Below are 21,882 nucleotides of genomic sequence, written 5' to 3'. Positions count from 1 at the left end.
GTTGCTCCTCCAGTCTGAGTGTGGCCTCATCACGGCAGTAGAGGAGGCCATAGACCGACCTGTTGGAATGAGAAGTAGAATTGAAGTGAGTGGCCACAGGGAGGTCCCACTTTTTCTGGTGGACAGAGTGTACATGCTCGGTGAAGCGGTCTCCCAGTTTACGTCAGGTGTCACCGATTATACAGGACACCACATCGGGAACACAGGATGCAGTAGATAACTCCAAAAGACTCACAGGTGAAGTGTTACCTCACCTGAAAGGACTGTTTGGGGCAGGTGGTGTAGGGGCAGGTATGGTACTTGTTCCACTTGCAAAGTTAAGTACCATGGGGAAGATCAGTTGGGAGGGGTGAGGGGACAAGGGAGTCGCATAGGGAGTGATCGCTGTGGAAAGTTGTGGGGGGTGGATGGGGAAAAGAGAAAGATAACAGAATCCTGTTGGAGATGGCGGAAGTTACAGAGAATTGTGCTGGATGCAGAGGCTACTGGGGTGGGAGGTGAGGTCAAGAGGAACCCTATTCCTGCTTGGGTGGCAGAAGTATGAGAAGAGGGCAGACATGCGTGAAATGCAAGAGATATGGGTGAGGGCAGCATTGATGCTGCAGGAAGGAAAGCCCCTTTCTTTGCAGAAGGAGGACATCTCATTAGCTCTAGAATGATAAGCCTCATCCTGAGAGCAGTCATGGCGAAGGTGGAGGAAGTGTAAGAAGGAGGTGACAGGGTGGGAGCGGTTTCTTCAACTTAATCTCTGTTCCCTTCTCTCTGATTTCCTTAGCTAGATCCATAATATTCACATTAGCCATGCCCTATGATGTGAGGTCCTAGTTTGGAATAATATCTTTTCAATTCTACCTCTTAGCTTGCTTTACTTAAGACCCTTTTACCCAGTGCTGCCACATTTGATGCCACATGTTTTGTACATTTAAATCCTACATTGCTCTGCACCATTTAGATTCTCATTTTCTATGTAAAGAGTATATCCACCATACTTTCCTTAGTCATAGTCATAGTCATACTTTATTGATCCCGCAGAAATTGTTTTTTGTTACAGTTGCACCATAAATAATTAAATAGTAATATGCCAGTAAATTATGAAAAAAATCTAGGACCAGCCTATTGGCTCAGGGTGTCTGACCCTCCAAGGGAGGAGTTGTAAAGTTTGATGGCTACAGGCAGGAATGACTTCCTATGACGCTCTGTGTTGCATCTCGGTGGAATGAGTCTCTGGCTGAATGCACTCCTGTGCCCACCCAGTACATTATGTAGTGGATGGGAGACATTGACCAAGATGGCATGCAACTTGGACAGCATCCTCTTTTCAGACACCACCGTGAGAGAGTCCAGTTCCATCCCCACAACATCAGCCCTTATTTCATCTATGTTGAATTTAGTTTAAGAATTATGTCATTAGTCTGCTTTTAATTCATGTTTTCTTACGATTTACAGCCGGATTGTTGTTAATTATCCCTCTTGATTTTATGTCATCCCAACAATTCGTACTTTTTGATTCTAACACTGAAATTATTAAAGACCTTGATTGCTTTGGGATTCTATTTTTCATCTTGCACCACTTTGACTAATTGATAGCCTTTCCACTTTACTGTTTCCTTTCGGTCAGTTGCCTGCCTATTTTATTGTTTTGTAGCTTGCATTCATGGTCTGAAATATTCATTAGCCATAATGGAAAACTTTATCAAAAACCTTTGGCAATCTAAGTATATGACATCCACAGCTTTGGCCTTGCTTGCTGTCTCTGATATGTTGTCAAATAATCTACTGTGGTTGATCAAGCAAGATTCAAGATTGTTTAATGCCATTTCCAGTACACATGTGTAAAGAAGAACAAAATAATTGTTACTCCAGATCCAATGCAGCACAAAAAAACATAAAAGGTAAAGAATACAAAAATAAAAACCCGATAAATATAAATACATAGCTTGTATACATTGATTGCATGTCCATAAAGTGACACCAGGCACAGGAGTGTCTGTAGATAAGGTAACTGATGGGAAGTGAAGTAGGGTGGTGGGTTAATAAGTGGAGGTGTTGATCTGCCCTGCGGCTTCGGGCAAGATTTTCTTATTCCAAGTCCATGCTGGCTATTCAGTTTTATTTTTGAGATCTAGTGGATTTTAAAACCATTTTCTCTTGAGCTGAGAGTGAATGTATTGTCCTTACTGCTCTTTGCTAAACTAACTGATGTGTATTTCCTTCTGAATACAGATATTATGTTAACTCCCCTGCCCCTACTCCAAGTTAATAAATATGTGTAATACAATGTTCCCTTGACGAGATGCTTTAGGAATGTGTGGCTGCAATCCAACAGGTCAAGAGGCTTTGTCTACTTGGTTTGAGTTGATTTAACATTTTCCTTTATTTCAAATGTTAGAGATTAACTCAGCCAATCTGAATGCAGTTAAATCTCAACAATAACAGTGATGAGAACTGGATAATCTATTTTAGTGATGATTAGGGAATAAATATATACTAGGATACTTGAACGTGGCATGATATATTTTATACCCATCTGAGAGAGAAGGTAGGCCTCAGTTTGCCATTTTGTTTTGTGGTTTAAATGTTTACAGTGCAGTACAAATGAAGTTAACTGGCCAGATTTTTGGAGTCGAGTGTCTGAAGTGGGACTTGAAGCTGATCACTGTTGTACGGGTGGTCTACACATTCAGTAAGTATGTAAACAGGGGTCTGACCTTACTGAATGATGGAGTCATTTTCCCTACACCTGCTGCTGCCATATAAGGTAAACCGTGACCTAATTACCTAGCCACCCTCAGCATTGGGCTGCACCTGTCACGGCGAAGAGAAGGTTAGAATGTAGAATATTCTCTTAAATTTCATATAACAATTTTGCAGAGTTTTTTTGGCAGTGCAAAATATTTTATGTTGTAATGTTAACAAGAAAATAAGATGACAAGGAGATGAATGTCTATGGTTTTTTCTCATAGCTCCACTGAAACTTTGGTTTAAGAACTACAGAAATCATGGGAATAGGATAGCAGTACATTCCACAGCAATTTTCAGTGAATATTTAGTCAAAGCTGTGATTGTATCTTGGGAGTATCCCGTGGATGTGTAACACTTGACTATTTATAATCATTTTAATTGAAGTGTGTAAAGCCAAAGTTGTACATTTAGGATCAAACTTTCCTCCAGAATATTTAACTTGTAGACCGTATGTGAATGTGTATGACCAGGAAATTGCTGAAGCTGAGATATACGCAGAATGTGTTTTTTTTTAAAAACCATATAATGGATGAGCACAGATTGTATATCATTCAACAAGCTGCAAAATAAAAAAGGATTAGATCATGTTTTCTTGATCTGGCACTACAAGTGATATCCTGGCAGTAGTTCAAAACAGCAGTTCGCCAACAACTCTCTATTGGGATGAGCAATAAATACTTTCTTGGGGGCATTCATAGTGGACTACTGGGAATGCCTGCAAAAAAATCTCGGAAGGACATACTTCGATGATAAATTTACTTTGAACTTTGAAATACTGCTGGGGAAACTCAGATCCCAACCATGAATAATGAAAGACCAAGACCTATTTTTTGGTGAGTAATTATTAAGGTATAACTATTCATAAGGATCTATAATGCAGCACAATCTATCAGTGTCTCTTTGTGTGGGGTTGAGAACTGACACAGGAGGGCTATTAGTTTTGCACTATGTGTATATTTAGTTCAGGGTTTTTATCAGCTCACTTCCTCCGCTTCAGTTTGTGCTGTGGTAGCAGAGGAATGACCTCATGCTGGTTGAGCAGATTGTTGGTGTCTCTGTCATCTTTTCCATTCCACCCCAGGCCATTTTGTTAGCTGCCAAGCCATCCCAGTTGAAGGCAGTTTTCATGCAGGCTAATGTCGCGTAACTGTTTCTTCCAAAATCAAATCAATTTTGAGAATTGTTTTTATTTGTCAGGACTATGAAGTACAACATCCAGATTAGCTATTAAACCAGAGCCCCACCTGCTCTCCAATGTGGATTTAAAAGATTCCATTACACTATTTTAGTGACAATGGCACGGTGGTTAATGTTGTCACTCAGTCCCAGTGATCTGCATTCAATCCTGACCTTGGATAGTACCTTTGTGGAACTGATGTGTTCTTGGTTGTGATCTTACAGTTTTCTGACTAGTGCCCAACATCCTCCCCCATCCCAAAGACAGACTGATACTTTAACCAGATTTTGTAAGGTACCCATGTGAAAGTTCATCAGTGAGGGAAAGTAGGTTACAGAAAATCTCGGGATACAACTTGGTGAGAATCTGAAAACCACATAGACTTAACTTGCAATGACTCTACAAGTCGTGTTATCTGTTTTATTTATTATTATAACTGTCTTTTTGTGTTTGCACATTGGTTGCTTGTCAGTCTTTCTGTGTCATTTTTCATTGATTCTGTTGTATTTTGCTGTTCTACTGTGAATGTCTGCAAGAAAATTAATCTTGATAGTATACGGTATGTACAGTGCTTTGATTTACTTTTGAACCTTTGAACTTGAGGTATGCCCCCCTCTGTCACAAAGAAAAATGAGAAATGAAGAAAGGTTGTTTTGGGATTCTGATATCCATTGTACATTGCTTTTGACTGCTGCCTGTATCCTGGCTGATAATTCTCCCTCCATCAATATCAAGTAGCCTCATTTCCTACTTTACAACAGCATCTTCACTTCAAAGGAAGTAAAACAGAAAAAGTTGCAGACAAGCTGCAAGTTAATTTTCAAATCCAAGGCCCTTAGTCAGCACTGTATTTATTTTGGATTTCTAGCATCTGTCGTTTTCATTTAAACTTTAAACTCGTGCTTCATAAGATATAGGTACTGTCAGTGTCTTGAAGTTATGGAAGTCTGTGTTAATACAAGTAAGCGGGATGAAGGAAAATCCTAAAGCTTTCATCAAGGAGAAAAAGAAAAAGTATGTAAAGTTTTGGAAATCAGGATCAAGCGAAGCACATGAGGATTATCAAGAACCTAAAGGGAATTGCAAAAGCCAGGAGGGGCCACAGAGTCCTTGTCAAGAAGGATTAAAGTGACTCCCAGGGTATTCTATACATACATCAAGATTAAAAGGATAACTCGGGAGAGGGTGGGACCATTCGAGGATCAAGTAGGAGAATATTTGCATGGATGCAGAGAATGTGAGTGTTTTTTGTGTTTTCTCTAGCCACAGGCAAGGTCCCAGAGGACTGGCAAGTGGCTAATGTTGTACCTCTATTTAAGAAAGAAACAAGGTAAAATCCTGGGAACTATCAACTGGTGAGTCTCAAATTTCCGGAGAAAATTCTTAGCAATAGGATATATGAGCATTAGGAAACCCATGGCCCATTTAGGGAGAGGCAGCATGACCTTGTGCAGGGTAGGTTGTGTCTTACCAACTTGATTGAGATTTTTGACAAGGTGACGAGAGAGATTGATGGTGGTAGGGCAATGGGTATTCTCTACATAGATTTTAGTGAGATGTTTGACAGTCTCTTGTGGGAGGCAAATCCAGAAGATTAAGATACATGGAGTCCACTGCAAAATGGCTGTTTGGATTCTAGAACTGGCTTGCATACGGAAGACAGAAGGTAATGCATTCGAGCTGGTGGTCTGTAATTAGTGGTGTTCTGCAGGGATCTGTGCTGGGACCTCTGCTGTTTGTGATGTACAAATGACCTGGATGAAAATTTAAATGGGTGGGTGAGTAAATTTGCAGATGATACCAAGATTGATGGAGTTGTGGATAGTGTAGTTGAGTGGCAAAGAATACAACACGATGTAGACCAGTTATGGGCTGCGAAATGGCAGATGGAGTTTAACCCAGGTAAATGTGAGGTGTTGCACCTTGATAGGACAAATGCAAGGAGACAGTACACTGTTAAGGCAAAATCCTTAACACTGTTGCTGAGCAGAGAGATCTTGGGATCCTTCATTGCTCCTTGAAAGTGGCTACATGGGTCAATAAGGTGGTCAATAAGGTGGTTAAGAAGGCTTATAGAATGCTTGCTTCTATTAGTCGAGGCATTAAGTTCCAAAGTCAGGCAGTTACGCTGCAACTTAAGTCTAGTTAGGCCTCATTTGGAGGCAGTTCTGGTTGCCCCATTATAGGAAGGATGTTGAGGCATTGGAGAGGGTACAGAAGAGATTTACTGGGATGTTGCCTGCTTTAGAGGGCACGTGCTATCACGAGAGGCTGGATAAACTTGGGTTGTTTTCTCTGGAGTGTTGGAGGCTCAGGGAGATCTGATAGAAGCTCACAAGATTATGAGAGGCATAGTAAAGCGAGTGGAGTATCTGTTTCTCAGGGTTGAAAGGTATAATGTATGAATCTATTTCTTGTAGAGCAATGACCCCCTCCGCCAGCACTACATGTTGATCTGTTGTCTACACAAGTGCATTGATCCCCCTTCCCCACTTCCCCTCTCTGCCCCCCCGTTAAAGCCATCTTCTGTGTGTGTCCTTTTATTTAATTGATATGTGATTGTGTGCACAACAAATTGTCAACGAGTATGAACCTGACTCTCAGAAAATATCACGAACTGCACCAACAGTTACGGGACTAAACAGCACAAGAAAGCTGTCACAGACGCTAACCAAGGTGCAAGTACAGCATAGTACTCAGTGAAAGATGCGCTAAATTTAAAGTGAAAATAACGTGGCGATGGCTTCAGTCAGGAAAGTTGATAAATTTGTTTGCATTAATTAAGATTGGGAGTCCTATATTGAGAGGGTTGAATCGTATTGTAACGCGAACAACATGCAGGAGCAAAAGAAAGCCTCTACACTTCTTAGCTTAATGGGTGCAAGAACGTACAGTGTTCTACACAACTTAGTAGCCTCCGCAAAGCTAGCAAGCTAGATGTTCACTGAAATTTTTTCGATTTTACACATTCACTTGAGCCTTAAGCAGTTAGTAATAACTGAGAGAGGAACCAGCCAAAGGATAAAAGCCTTTCTGAATACATTGTAGAACTGCCCAAACTTTCCCAGTTCTGTGACTTTAGAGATGGACTTTCTGATGCATTAGGGACAGACTTGTATGTGACATGCATAGTCAAAGTACTCAAATGAACTACTAGCAGAAAGAGATGGGTATTGACTGTTGCACTATCGTTAGAGACTGCAGAAAAGGAGGTTAGAATGTGAAATGCACTAAGTGTGCCTGAATGGTGCAAAAGCCAAAAATATTATCAGCACAACTGAATGAAAAGTCTCAAGCACAAAAATAAGCAAATGCATAGAGTTACTAAATGTAAAACAGTATCAGACATCATAGTCTGACAAAGGTGAACTGTCATGCCTGGAAACTACACAGTATAGCTGAAGCAGATCACAAAATCATCTGGATCACAATAGATGTGTCTGGTGTAAAACTGAAAATGGAGCTGTTTACAGGGTCTGTTTTGTCCATAGTTCCACAGGCTGACTACAACTGACTGTTTTCTAAGATACCATTAGAGAAGACCTCAGAGGTGGAAAAAGTGTCTCCCAAAGGCATATTGAAAGTAAATGTGAAGTATGGAGGCCAAACACAACAGTTAGAGCTTTATGTATTGCAAAGTGGAGGGCCAGCACTTTTCAGATTTGAATGGTTGAGAAAAATCCAACTGGACTGGCGCTCAATCAAAGCTGTCAGTGTGATGTCGACAAGCAATGGTAGCACTAACCAGAAGGCATGAATGCCAGAATTGAACTGGATGCAACAGCAACACTAGGATTCCATAAAGTGCGTCCAGTGCCTTATGCATTACGTCCTAAAGTAGATGCTGAACAGTGGAGCTTGGAGTCATCTGGAAATCTCTCCGAGGTTGAGTGGAGTGATTGGGTCATGCCCTTTGTCTCAGTGATCAAGAAAGGGAAGACAGGAACGACTTGTATATGTAGGGATTTCAAGGTGAGCATCAACCCAATGCTGTGTACTATGCAGTATATAATATGGATAGAAGACATTTTTGCATCTTTGGCAGGTGGGGAGAAGTTTTCAAAGATTGAATTGTCACATGCCTATCTGTAAATGGAGAATGATTGTGAGGAACTTCCTGCTTGACTCGTCAGTGCTCACAGGGGACCGTTCCAGTATAATCATCTCGTCTTTGGCATCGCATCAGCTCCAGCAATGGACTAAGTGTTCTAAGGACCACAATGTTCACTTGATGACATCATTGTGACTGGCAAGAATGATGAAGAGCCCCTCCAGAAACTTGGTAAAGTGCTTACCAGACTGAGTGAGTATGGTTTGTGTACAAAGAGAAAGAAATGAGAGTTTTTCAAGAATGAAATCTCATATTGTGGACATGTCATTGACAAGCATGGCTTACATAGATCACAAAAGAAGACTGAAGCAGTGCTACAGGCACCCAAACTGGAAAATGTGTCACAATCCAGGTCATACTTGGGCCTTGTAAGCTACTACTACCAGTTTCTCCCGAACATTGCTACAGTGCTGCAGACACTGAGCACACTGCTGCAGACAGGAGCAAAGTGGAAATAGTCTGAAAGATGTGAAAACGCATTCACGGAAACAGAGACTAATAAACTCTGAACTGCTCACCTGTTATGACCCAACCCTGCCATCAGGCATGTATGTGTTCTCTCGTGGCACTGGAAATGTTTTGTTACACATTTTGAAAGATGGATCTGAACGCCTGATCACTGATGAGCACAAAGCACAACTATACGCAGATCGACCGAGGGTCCCCTAGACGAGGCCAACTGTCGGTGTATCAAAGAACGCTGATGTGTGGATCTCGTGTTGTTGTTCCTTCTAAAATGTGCACCAGAGTGTTAGAAAATCTGCATGAAGGACACCCGGGTACAGTCAAGATGAGGAGTATCTCCCAGAGCTACGTGCGGTGGCTGGGGATAGATAAACCAATTGAAGAGTTGACCAAAAACTGTTTGGGATGCCAAAAATTTCAAAATGCACCCGCACAGGCACCATTCTACCTGTGGGAGTGGCCGTTACCACCGCTGTACTGGGCCATTCGTGGACTCCATGTATCTGATTACTGTGGATACTCATTCAAAGTGGCCGGAGGTTATACCAATGAAGTCAACCACCTCAGCAGATACTGTCTCTGCTCTGAGGACTTCCTTCGCCAGAAACTGCTTACTAGAACAAGTTGTGAGTGGCAATAAACCACAATACCTGTCAGAAGAATTCCGTCTGTTCATGAAGAAAAATGGCATTGGATATTTCAAGTCAGCTCCTCACTACCCAGCAATGAATAGGTTAGCTGAAGGGCTTATCCAAACCTTCAAGAAGTCCATTAAGGCTATGGACAAGGAGGACATTTCTCTTCAGCACGAGGTTGACAACTTCCTTTTTGTGTATTAGAACTCTGTTCATGTGATGACACATCAAACGCCTATAATGCTGTTCATGAGCAGACGGGAATCTGAGATCTCGCACAGACCTCCAGAAGCCAGGTCTCCAGAGTGAAGTACAGAATAAACAGCTCTGCCAGTTGTCAAGTGAGGCAGCAAGGAGGTTCGAGATTGGACAGGAAGTCCTAGTACATGATTACTGAGAAGACAAGTGGACACCTGGTAGGATAGCTACAAGAAATGGACAATTGTTGTTGGGGATCACACATGGAGGTGTCATGTGGATGCTCAAACAAAGATCCCACCTGAGTCTATTGCATCCAACAAGATGGACACATTACAGTCACCGGACTTGCCTCTCAGTGATGATCATGTCACTGACAGCGTCGTGACATTAGAAACCGAGAACTTTGTCTAAGACAAGACACCTAACAAACCTGGTGCCACTCCAGAGGTCTGGAGGCATTATCCTGAAAGAAACAGAGCGCCACCCAAAAGACTGGACCTTTAGAACTGTGAAGTTAGTTACGGACCGTTGTCATGAAAGCATGTTCATTTGGAATAGGGGTTTATGAAAGGGAAGTTCAATGTTTTGTCCATATACATTTTTGTTGCATTATTTTAAAGGGGGAGGAAGTGAAATAGATCCATACATTACTTTTAGAGCAATGACCTCCCTTGGCACTATGTATTGATCTATTGCCTAAGCATGCACATTATTCTCTTGCTCTCTCACACGGCAATGTGAAAACACCAGTTAAAGCCATCTTCTACGTGCATGCTTCTATTCAATTGAAATGTAGTTGTGCACAGATACAAAATGTCTATTACTGGAGGGCATGAATTGAAGGGGGTAGGTTCAAGGGGGACATGGGGGTATTTTTTTTTTTACTCAGTTGTGGATGCCTGGAATGCACTGCCTGGTACGGTAGTAGAGGCAACTACATTAAGAGGCTTTTAAGAGGTGTTTGGTTAGGCACATTGATTTAAGAAAGCTTGAAGTATATGGACATAGTGTAGGTAGGATGGATTAGTGTTTGAGTGTCTTTGATTTGCTTTTAAGCTGGTTCAACACAACATTGTGGGCCAAAGGGCCTGTTCCTGTACATGCATTTAAAAACAAGACAGTGTCGAGAGAGTAAGTAGGACCACTTGGATAAAGGAGGCAAAGGAAGTGGGTGAATTATTAAATGAATATTTCACATCACCATTCACTAAGGAGAAGGTCATGGAAGCTGGATTAGGGCAAGGACCTGATCTTCTGGGGTATGTTGTTATTAAGGAGGAGGAGATGTTGGGTCTCTTGAAGAATGTTAAGGTGGTTAAGTTCCCTGAGCTGACGGGATCTATTCCAGGTTATTGAGGGAGGTGGGAAGAGGTTGCAGAGATCTTGTCAGAGACATTTGTATCATCTTTGGCCACAGGCAAGGTCCCGGAGGACTGGAGAAAAGCCAGTTTTGATCTCTTATTTGCGAAGGACAGACTAATAGATCATAAACCAGTGAGCCTTACTTCAGTGGTAGGGAAATTACTGGAGAGGATTTAATCACATTTGGCAAAGCTTGCACTTATTCTGAATTGTCAGCATGGCTTTGCAATGGAAGAGGCCATGTTTTACTAACCCAATTTAGTTTTTTTTGAGGTGCTGATGAAGATTGAGTAGGTGTTGTCTGCATGGACTTTGCTAAAACACTCCACAAGGTCCTTCATAGGCCAATCCAGAAGATTAACACACATAGGATCCATGGTGATTTGATAAATTGGGTTGAAACCTGGTCATCGAAGAAAGAGTGGTGGAGAGATGATATTCTGACTCGAGGCCTCTGACCAGTGGTGTTCCACAATGATCAGTGCTGGGACCTATGTTTCTGATTATATATAAATCACTTGGACACACCTGTAGATGGGTTGGAGTAATTTTGATGATGACACAATTTGTAGAGCAAGGAAGGATAGCAAAGCATAGAGCAAATATAGATCAGCTGTAAATATGAGTGAAGTTTTTATTTAGCGTGTCGCACCAGTCAGTCACCCATTCTTGTCTGGCGCATGGTGTCAGGCTTGATCTCCTTTCGGATTAACTGAGTCAAGATATGAACGTTCCTGACTCGACCCTTTTTTTTTCACGAGGCCGAGTGGCTAACTCGATGCTCACTCAACCTGGCACGGATGGAAGGCGTGCTCGGGGAGTGGCCCGACTTGGATTCGAACTCGGGAGCCTTCGCTCCGGAGTCCGGCGCTGATGCCATTGCGCCACCAACCGGCCATGAGTGAAGTAACGTCAGGTGGAGTTTAATCCAGATAAGTGTGAAGTTTTGCAGTTTTGGAGGTCATGCAAGAGGGAAGTACACAGTGAATGGCAGGATCATTGGGAACATTGATGATCAGTAGGATCTTAGGATGCAGGTCCATAGTTCCCTGAAAGTGGCAACACAAGTGTATAGGGTTGTGTGGCATACCCAGACTTGAATATATGTCTAAATGTTGGCGAATCACGTTGTAACTGTATAAAACTTTTTGGTTTGGCTATATTTGGAGTACTGTGGTCAGTTCTCATGGCTCCATTATAGGAAGGCAGTGGGTGCTTCGGCAAAGTGCAGAAAGGCTGTCCAGAACGTTGCCTGGATTGCAGAGTATCAGCTGTAAAGAGACTGCATGTGCGAACTTGAATTGTTTTTCTCTGGAGGGCAAGCTGCAATCTGGTACAAGTACATAAAATTATGAGAGACTGAGGTTGGGTTGATGGTTTTTCCCTGGGGTGGAAATGTCAAATTCTAGAGGGCAGAGATTTAGGTTGCGGGGGGGGGGGGGGGGGGGAAGTTTAAAGGAGATTTACAAGGTGAGGTTCCCCACCCCTTCCCTGCAGTGGTAAGTGCCCTGATCACACTGCCAGGGAAGTGGATGGAAGCAGATATGGTACTTTTAAGAGGCATTTCAATGGACACTGGTTCAGTCAGGGCATGGAAGGATAGAGACCTCGTGTAGTTGAAAAGGATTTGTTTCATTTGGGATCATGGTTGGCATATGTGGGACAAAAAAACCCATTCCTGTGCTGTCTTCCATTTTCATTGCACTTTTAGATGGCGTTTATGGAACAAATAGTTATAACTATATGTCTTTCTTTATGAAACCATTTACAATCATGCTTATCACAAGCACTGCCTAACTCACTGAGCAGTTTGAGTCAAATTGAACATGAATACCTTCTAATTCTTGAGAGAGTTAGTTAACCAGAGACAGACAGAAAGTAAGCATGGTTGTTGCTCTTAGTGCTGCTGAAAATAGTTGTGGAGATTAGGAAACGAAATACATTAGCTATCAGATGATAAACAAGTGACATTTTTAGTTTTTCTTTGGAAAAAGTACTGTTGGGAAAAAAAGGTGGTATAATAAGTAATTAAACAGAAATGGAAGACAACCTTACACAGGTTAAATATTGAACAGCCCTTGGTGTCAAGTGCTCCAATTTGGTTTAGATTAAGACATGAGAACACCTGTGATTGTCAAAACAAAGTCAAATATGCCTGTACATGGCCAACACTAAATAAAGGTTTGTTTTGCCTGGAATAATACTGGAGTTTGTATTAGAAACCTCTTAATGCCAACTTCCATATGTCCAGTGGGGCATTTCAAGCATTTGTAGAGTTTATAACTCAACCACAAAAGGTCCTTTTGTAACAATATAAACACAAGTTGGTAGTCCCTTTTTTCTACACCTTATTGGGGTCATGTACTACACAGCTCTGCCATGCTTCACACTGTTTAAGATAAGCACTCGGACCAAATTAAGCTGAAGGATCAACTTGACTTGAATCCTGCTTGGAAACAGAAGATGTATCTTCCAAGTTAGATCATGAATATGAATGTGTCTAAACTGCTTATAAATTTTCCTTGAAGCATATTGGTTCCACACTCAGAGGAGAATTTGCTCAATTTGATTTTTCACTTGGGCTTGATAATATCAGTGCTCAAACGGGGGTGGGGGGGGTGTAGAAAACTTGAATGCATCACATCGTATCGTAAGTCTAAGAGTAATACAGCCTGGAAACAGGTCTTTGGCCCAAATTATCCATGCCCTCCGAGCTAGTTCCTGGTTTGTTTATTTGTTTGTTTATTTACTTAGAGATATAGCGTGGAATAAGCTGTTCCAGTCCTTTGAGCCGTGCCAGCCAGCAACCCATCATAACCCCGATTAACCTTAACCTAATGATGGGACAACTTACAATGACCGATTAACCTACTCCCTACCTGGTATGACTTTGGACATGGGTGGAAACTGGGGGATCAGGGCAAAATCCACGAGGAGAGTGTACAGAGACTCCTTACAGAATAGGATCTATATGCCCAAAAAGGGAAGAAGTATTCTAAAGGCAAGATAACACAACCGTGGCTAGCAAGGGAAGTCAAAGGCAACAAAAAAGCCAAGGAGAGGGCATATAATAGAGCAAAAATAGCAGGAAGTTAGAGGATTTGGAAGCTCTTAAAGATCACTAGAAGGCCACTAAAAAGCATAGAGGTCTAAATATAAGAGCAGGCATGTGATGCTGAGGCTTTATAAGGCACTGGTGAGGCCTCACCTTGAGATTGTCAACAGTTTTGGCCTCCTCATCTAAGAAAAGATGTGTTGGCATTGAAGGAAGTTCATGGGAGGTTCACAAGGATGATTCTGGGAATGAAAGGGCTGTCATATGAGGAATATCTGATGGCTCTGGGCCTATACTTGCTGGAATTTAGAAGGATGAGGGGGAATCTGATTAAAATTTTTTGAATGTTGAGTAGATGTGGAAAGGACGTTCCCATGGTGGTGGAGTCTAGGGCAAAAGGGCACAGCCTCAGGATAGAGGAGCATCTGTTTTTTTTTAGATTATGAGGACATGCAGTCCTCTTTTATTGTCATTTAGTAATGCATGCATTAAGAAATGATACAATGTTCCTCCAGTTTGATATCACAGAAACACAAGACAGACCGACTGAAAAGCTGACAAAACCACATAATTATAACATATAGTTACAACAGTGCAAGCAATACCGTAACTTGATGAAGAACAGACCATGGGCACGGTAAAAAAAGTCTCAAAGTCTCTCGAAATTCCCAACATCTCACGCAGATGGTAGAAGGAAGAAAACTCTCCCTGCCATGAGCTTCCAGCGCCACAAACTTGCCGATGCAGCATACTGGAAACACCCGACCACAGTCCGACTCTCAGTCCATCCGAAAACTTTGAGCCTCCGACCAGCCCTCCGACACCGAGCACCATCTCTGCCGAGCGTTTCAACCCCAGCCCCGGCCGCCAGCAACAGGCAAAGCCGGGGATTTGGGGCCTTCCCTCTGAAGATTCTCGATCGCACAGTAGCAGCGGCAGTGAACCAGGCATTTCAGAAGTTTCTCCAGATGTTCCTCCGTGCTTCTCACATCCATCTCCATCAAATCAGGATTGTGCACAGGCCCTATTTAACAAATACAATATCATTTCACCGGCGAGGTCGCGCGCACTGCATCGTGCGCCATCTTCTCCTCCCTCCTGTTTAAAACAGAAATTTCTGTTTAAAACAGAAATGCAGCGAAATTTCTTAAGCCAGAGGGTGGCAAATTTGTCCAATTTGTTATCACAGGCAGTTGTGGAGGCCAGGTCGTTGGATGTATTTAAGGCGGAGTTTGATAGGTTCTTGATTGGCCACGGCACCAAAGGCTACTGGTAGAAGGCTGGGGAGTGGGGCTGAGGAGGGGGAAGAAAGGGATCAGCCGTGATTGAGTGGCTGAGCAGACTTGATGGGCTGAATGGCCTGATTCTGGTCTTATGTCTTATGGTCTTAAAAAAAGTTATCAAGAAGGTAAAGATGGAATATGAAAGTAAGCTAGCCAATAATTTTAAAGAGGATGCCAATTGCTTCTTCAGATAGCTGTGTACATACATCTATTGATGCTTCTGGACACATCTTCAGTGATGTTCCTGGAATCATCGGGTGTTTCGGGTCTTTCAACATCATACAACCTCCTCCAGGTGACCCAGCCGGGGCTGATCAGACCCCAGCTTGTGTCCAGATGGCTAGCTACTTATGACTCCATGGCTCCCCTATTTTGAGCCACAGCCATCTTGAGGCCCCCTCTGCTGCATCGGTGGTACTGCGGATGGCTCTCCTCTTCCTCTCTCCCTCGATGCCCATATAAAGTGTAAAAGAGAGGTGAGGGTGGATATCGGACCACTGGAAAATGACGGTGGGGAGGTAGTAATGGGAGACAAGGAAATGGTAGACAAGCTGATTAAGTATTTTGCATCAGTCTTCACTGTGGAAGACACTAGCAGTATGGGAGAAGATCCAGAGTGTCAGGGTCAGACGTGTGTGAAATTACCATTACTAGGGAGAAGGTTCTTGGGAAACTGAAAGTTCTGAAGGTAGATAAGTCACCTGGTCTACACCCCAGGGTTCTGAAAGAGGTGCTGAAGAGATTATGGAGGCTTTAGTAATGATCTCTCAAGAATCACTGGATTCTGGAATGATTCCAAAAGAATGGAAAATTGCAAATATCACTCCACCCTTCAAGAAGGGAGAGGGGCAGAAGAGGGAAAACTATATGACAATTAGTTTGACCTCAGTGGTTGAGGAGATGTTAGTTGATTATTAAGGATGTGGTTTTGGGGTACTTGGAGGCACACAATAAAATAGGCCATAGTTAGCATGGTTTCCTCAAGGAAAAATCTTGTTGACAAATCTGTTGGAAGTGTATGGCCATGCACTTTGGTCGAAGAAATGTAAAGTTTCACTGTTTTCTAAATGGAGGAAAAAATACAAAAAAAAACTGAGGCGAAAAAGGATTGGGAGTCCTTGTGCAGGATTCCCTAAAGGTTAATGTGCAGGTTGGGTCTGTGATGAGGAACTGAAAGGGAAACAGATCAGCCATGATGAAATGGTGAAAGGAGACTTGATGGGCCAAATGGCTTAATTCTGCTCCGATATCGTATGATCTTATGGCACCGTAATTGAACACCAAACTACAGAATTCCCCAAGCTGTAATAACATCACTCTAACAACTCTCCTTACGGCCATAATTCCATTTTTGGCCCAAATCTCCCAACCCCTTGTATTCATGTACAGGAGTGCTCTAAATCTTATAACTACACCCGCTTTGGTCACTTTCTCTGTAGCTCAGTCCATACATGCCATCCTCCACGTGAAGGATTTCACCTAACATCCTTTTATTAGTCTTTCCCCTCTCACCTTAACAGTGCCATCTAGCTTTGAGTTTCCCTTCCTGGAGTGGGGGTGGGTGGCAGGACAGTCTGTGTTCACTCTTTTTATACCCCTCGTGATTTTATACACCACTACAAGGTCACCCATCAATCCCCTATGTTTCAAAGAATAAAATACTAGCCCGTCCAAACTTTCCCTTTTTAATTCAGGTCTTCAAGTCCTGACAACATCCTCAAATTTTCCCTGCACTCTTTCCAGTTTAATAATGCCTTTCCTATAACAGGATGACCAAAACTGTACACAATTCTCCAAGTGTAATCTCACCCACGCATTCACGATTTTGCGTGTCTTTCACAGAGGCTGGCCATGATGATGCATCAAAGTGCACAATAATGGGTGTATACTGGGAAAAAATACCTCAATGTTCCTGTTTGAGAAATCTCTGAACAAAGCTGTGTGAATAAGCTTCTTCCCTTCATTATACAATCAGCTCAGAGATTAAACTCAACTTTAAAGCTGTGTTGTCATATCTGCATCTGTGAATTTTGGAAGTGAGTATTTTTGAAGTTAAGTGATACTTTCAAACAATTTTGTTGTATCTTTGCAATTTATAGCTGCAATAACAGATCGATAAAATAGCTGGTCTGCCAATCCAACACAATTTTACAGTTGATTATGTGCAGGAAGGAGCTTTTTCTGATTTGCAGGTACACTGAACAGTCAAATAAACATTTCGTTTCTGTCATTTTTAATTTGATCATTACCAAGCAACAGATTATGGCATCAGTGGTGAATAATTAAAGGTTAATTCGGTGTTGCAATTAACTGTTTTAATTACTTTTAAGGAACAAGCTGAGAGGAGGGTCAGAAGCAATTAGTTTTGCCTAAAATAACAATACTGACGTCACTAAGATTTATCTGCTTGTAATTATATGCATTTTCTTTCTGCTGTGGTGTCTCCCCTATTAATTTATACTGGCTAATCCGCTTCTCTACCTTGCCTCAAGATAAGATAAAAACGAAGTGCTGGAGATAATTAGCAGACCAGATGGCATTTATATAGGGAGACTCCCTTGGAGCGTCAGACACCCTGTGAGCCAATAGGCTGGTCCTGGACTTATTTCCTGGCATAATTTACATATTACTATTTAATTATTTATGGTTTTATTACTATTTAATTATTTATGGTGCAACTGCAACGAAAACCAATTTCCCCTGGGATCAATAAGGTATGACTATGACTAACTTAATGCATTACTTATCGAAGACCTGTCATTGCAATGAAATCTTCATTATTAAAGTTCGAAGTAAATTTATTATCAAAGTATATATATCAACATGTACAACCCTAAGATCAATTTTCTTGTGGCATACTAAATAAATCCATAATAGAATTGTAATGTATGAATCTATTTCTTTAAGAGCAACGACCCCACCCCTTAGCACTACGTACTGAGCTATTGTCAGTGCATAGAAAAAAAAATATGAACTTAGAAAACCTACAGCACAATACAGGTCCTTCAGCCGCAAAGCTGTGCCGAACATGTCCTTACCTTAGAAATTTCCTAGGCTTACCCGTAGCCCTCTATTTTTCTAAGCCCCATGTACCTATCCAGGAGTCTCTTAAAAGATCTTATTGTATCCACCTCCACCACCATCACCAGTGACCATTCCATGCACTCACCACTCTCTGCGTTATAAAAAAAACTTACCCCGACATCTCCTCTGTACCAACTGTGCTGTTGTCTATACATGCACATTGCTCCTTCTCACTGCAATGTGAATACACCAGTTAAAGCCATCTCCTGCAACCGTGCTTTTATTTAATATATGTAGTTGGGCACAGACACAACAAATTGGCAATGAGTATGAACCTGAATGTCAGAAAATATCACAGACTGCACCGAAACTTACAGTACAATTACGGGACAAAGCAGTGAGAGTTAAATGGCCGAGAACACCAAAGAACCTGTGAGTAACAGTGAAAGACGGACTGAATTTTAAGTGAAAATAACATGACGATCACTTCAGTCAGGAAAGTTGATGAATTTGATAGTGCTAATGAAGGCTGGGAGTCATATATTGAGAGGGTTGAATTGTATTGTAATGTGAAAAATGTGGTGGGGCAGAAGAAAGCCCCTTTGCTTCTTAGCTTAATGGTCTCAATTTAGTAATTGCTGCAAAACCAGCAAGCCAGATGTTCAATTAATCTGTTATGATTTTACACATTCACTTGGGCCTTAAACCACTGGTAATAGATGAGAGAGGAACCAGCCAAAGGATGAAAGCCTTTCTGAATACTGCACAAACTTTCCCAGTTCTGTGACTTTAGAGATGGACTTTCTGATGCATTAGGGACAGACTTGTATGTGATATGCATAGTCAAAGTACTCAAATGAGCTACTAGCAGAAAGAGATGAGTATTGACCATTGCACTATCATTAGAGACTGCAGAAAAGGAGGTTAGAATGTGAAATACACAAAATGTCCCTAAATAGTGCAAAAGCCAAAAATGAAAAATGTTATCGGTATGGTAAATCCTCCCATGATGCAAATGATTGTTGGTTTAAAGAAAAAGTTTGCAGAAAGGTCACAGACAAGGTCACGTAGAGAGAATGACAGACTAAGAGCACAACTGAGTGAAAAGTCTCAAACACAACTAAGCAAACGGATAGAGTTACCGACTGTAAAACAGAATCGGACAACACAGAGTCTGACAAAGGTGAGCTATCATGCCTGGAACTACATAGTATAGCTGAACCAGATCACAGAAAAATCTGGATCACAATAGATATGTCTGGTGTAAAACTGAAAATGGAGCTGTTTAATGTGTCAGCTTTGCCCATAATTCCACAGGCTGACCACAACTGACAGTTTTCTAAGATGCCATTAGAGAAGACCTCCGTGATGCTAAAGACTTACACAGGTGGAAAAAAAGTGTGTCCCAAAGGCAAACTGAAACTAAATGTGAAGTATGGAGATGGAACACAACAGTTAGGCTTTACGTGTTGTAAAGTGAAGGGCCAGCACTTTTCAGACATGAATGGTTGAGAAAAATCCAAACTTGACTGGTACTCAATTAAATCTCTCAATGTGACATCAGCATGCAACAGCAACCCAAATGGTAACACTAATCAGAAACTGCCACAGCTGCTTAATGCTAATGAGAAGATGTTTGAAAAGTGGATTGGTAAACTCAAAAGCATGAATGCCAGAATTGAACTGGATGAAACAGCAACACTAAGATTCCATAAAGCCTTATGCACTATGTCCTAAAGTGGATGCTGAACTGTGGAGCTTGGAGTCATCTGGAATTCTCTCCAAGGTTGAGTGGAGTGATTTGGCCACACCCATTGTCTCAGTGATCAAGAAAGGGAAGATAAGAACGATTCGCATATGTGGGGATTTCAAACCATCAGGGTGGTACTGTGTACTATGCAGTATCTGCTATAAACAGAAGACATTTTGTGCATCTTTGGCAGGAGGGGAGAAGTTTTCAAAGATTGAATTGTCACACGCCTATCTGCAAATGGAGATTGATTGTGAGGAACTTCCTGCTTGACTCGTCAATGCTCACAGGGGACCGTTCCAGTATAATCATCTCGTCTTTGGCGTCGCACCAACTCCAGCAATTTGGCAAAGAGCAATGGACTAAGTGTTCTAAGATATCCCAGGAACACAATGTTACCTTAATGACGTCATTGTGATTGGCAAAACTGATGATGAGCTCCTCCAGAACCTTGGTAAAGCGCTTACCAGGCTGAGTAAGTATTCTTTGCGTACAAAGTGTTTTTCATGAACGAAGTCTCATATTGTGGACATGTCATGGACAAGCATGGCATACATAAATCACAAAAGAAGATTGGAGCAGTGCTACAGGCACCTAAACTGGAAAATGTGTCACGACTCAGCTCGTACTGGGGCCTTGTAAACTAGTATCCCTGGTTTCCCTCAAACATTGCTACAGTGCTGCACCCATTGAATGCACTGTTACAGATGGGAGCAAGGTGGGAGAGGTCAGAAAGATGTGAAAGAACATTCAAGGAGACAATGAGACTAATAACATCCGATAAAACTGCCTTTTTGTATATCAGAACTCTGTTCATGCGATGACAAATCAAACGCTTGCAGTGCTGTTCATGAGCAGGAATCTGAGATCTCACATAGACCTCCTGAAACCAGATCTACAGAGGGAAATACAGAATAAACAGTTCAGACAGTTGCCTTTCCCCTTCCCCCTTCCCTTTTCTTCAATTCCCTGCCCTGGTCAAGTGAAGCAGCATAGAGTTTCAAGATTGGACAGGAAGTCTTAGCACACGATTACCATGGGCACCCAGTAGAATAGCTACAAGAACTAGACCACTGTACACAGTGGATGTTGGAGATCAGACTTGGAAACGTCATGTGGACTAGATAGTGGATGCTCAACTGAAGAACACACCTGAGTTGATTGCATCCAACAATATGGACACATTACAGTTACTAACAGCAATGTGACACCAGAAGCTGAAAATGTTGTCTTAGACAAGACACCTACCAAACCTGGTCCAGAGGTGCGATGAGAATCTTGTCATTGACAAGATACCTACCAAATCCGATGCCACTCCACAGGTCCAGTGGCGCTATTCCGAAAGAAACTGAGCGCCAGCCAAAAGACTGAACCTTTAGAACTGAAAAGTTGTTATGGACTGTTATTGTGAAAGCATGTTTATTTGGCATATGGGTTCACAAAAGGGAAATTCAAAGTTTTGTACATTCACAGTTTTGATGTATTGATCTAAAGGGGAGGAAGTGTAATGTATGGATCTATTTCTTTTAGAGCAATGACGCCCCCCCAGCACGACGTATTGATCTGTTGTCTGTGCATCTCTGCATGCACATCGTTCTCTCGCTGCAATGTGAATAAATTCATTAAAGCCATCTGCTGTGTGCGTGCTTTTATTTAATATATATGTACTTGTGCACAGACTCAACAAGAATAATAACCTTAATGGAATCAATGAAAGACCGCACCAGCTAGTGTGTTCAACCAGTTTGCAAAAGTCTACAAGCTCTGCAAATACAAAAAGACAGATATAATAATTAATAAGTAAGCATAAATATTGAGAACATGAGATGAAGAGTCCTTGAAAGTGAGTCCATTGGTTGTGGGAATGTTTCAATAATGGGGCAAGTGGAGTGAAGTTATCCCCTTTGGTTCAAGAGCCTGATGGTTGAGGGGTAATAACTTCCTGAACCTGGTAGTGCATCCTGAGGCTCCTGTACCGTCTTCCTGATGGCAGCAGTGAGAGAAGAGCATGTCCTGGGCGGTGGAGATCCCTACTGATGGATGTTGCTTTCCTGCGACAACGTTTCATGTAGATGTG

The 21,882-nt window shown here is 41.9% G+C and overlaps 1 long non-coding RNA gene across 1 annotated transcript in view; it reads left to right on the top strand.

Moving 5' to 3' along the window:
- LOC140185832 (uncharacterized) overlaps window positions 1-21,436 on the top strand; it is a 53,533-nt gene extending 32,097 nt beyond the window's left edge. The window contains exon 2 of the long non-coding RNA XR_011882737.1: window positions 19,373-21,436. This is a non-coding gene — a long non-coding RNA (uncharacterized lncRNA). The remainder of the gene's footprint in view (window positions 1-19,372) is intronic.
- The last annotated feature ends 446 nt before the right edge of the window (window positions 21,437-21,882 follow it).

This window comes from Mobula birostris, chromosome 21, assembly GCF_030028105.1.
Source record: "Mobula birostris isolate sMobBir1 chromosome 21, sMobBir1.hap1, whole genome shotgun sequence".
NCBI classification, from domain to species: Eukaryota; Metazoa; Chordata; class Chondrichthyes; order Myliobatiformes; family Myliobatidae; genus Mobula; species Mobula birostris.
The sequence above is the reverse complement of the archived record's forward strand: the minus strand, read 5'-3'. Positions and strand labels throughout refer to the sequence as shown.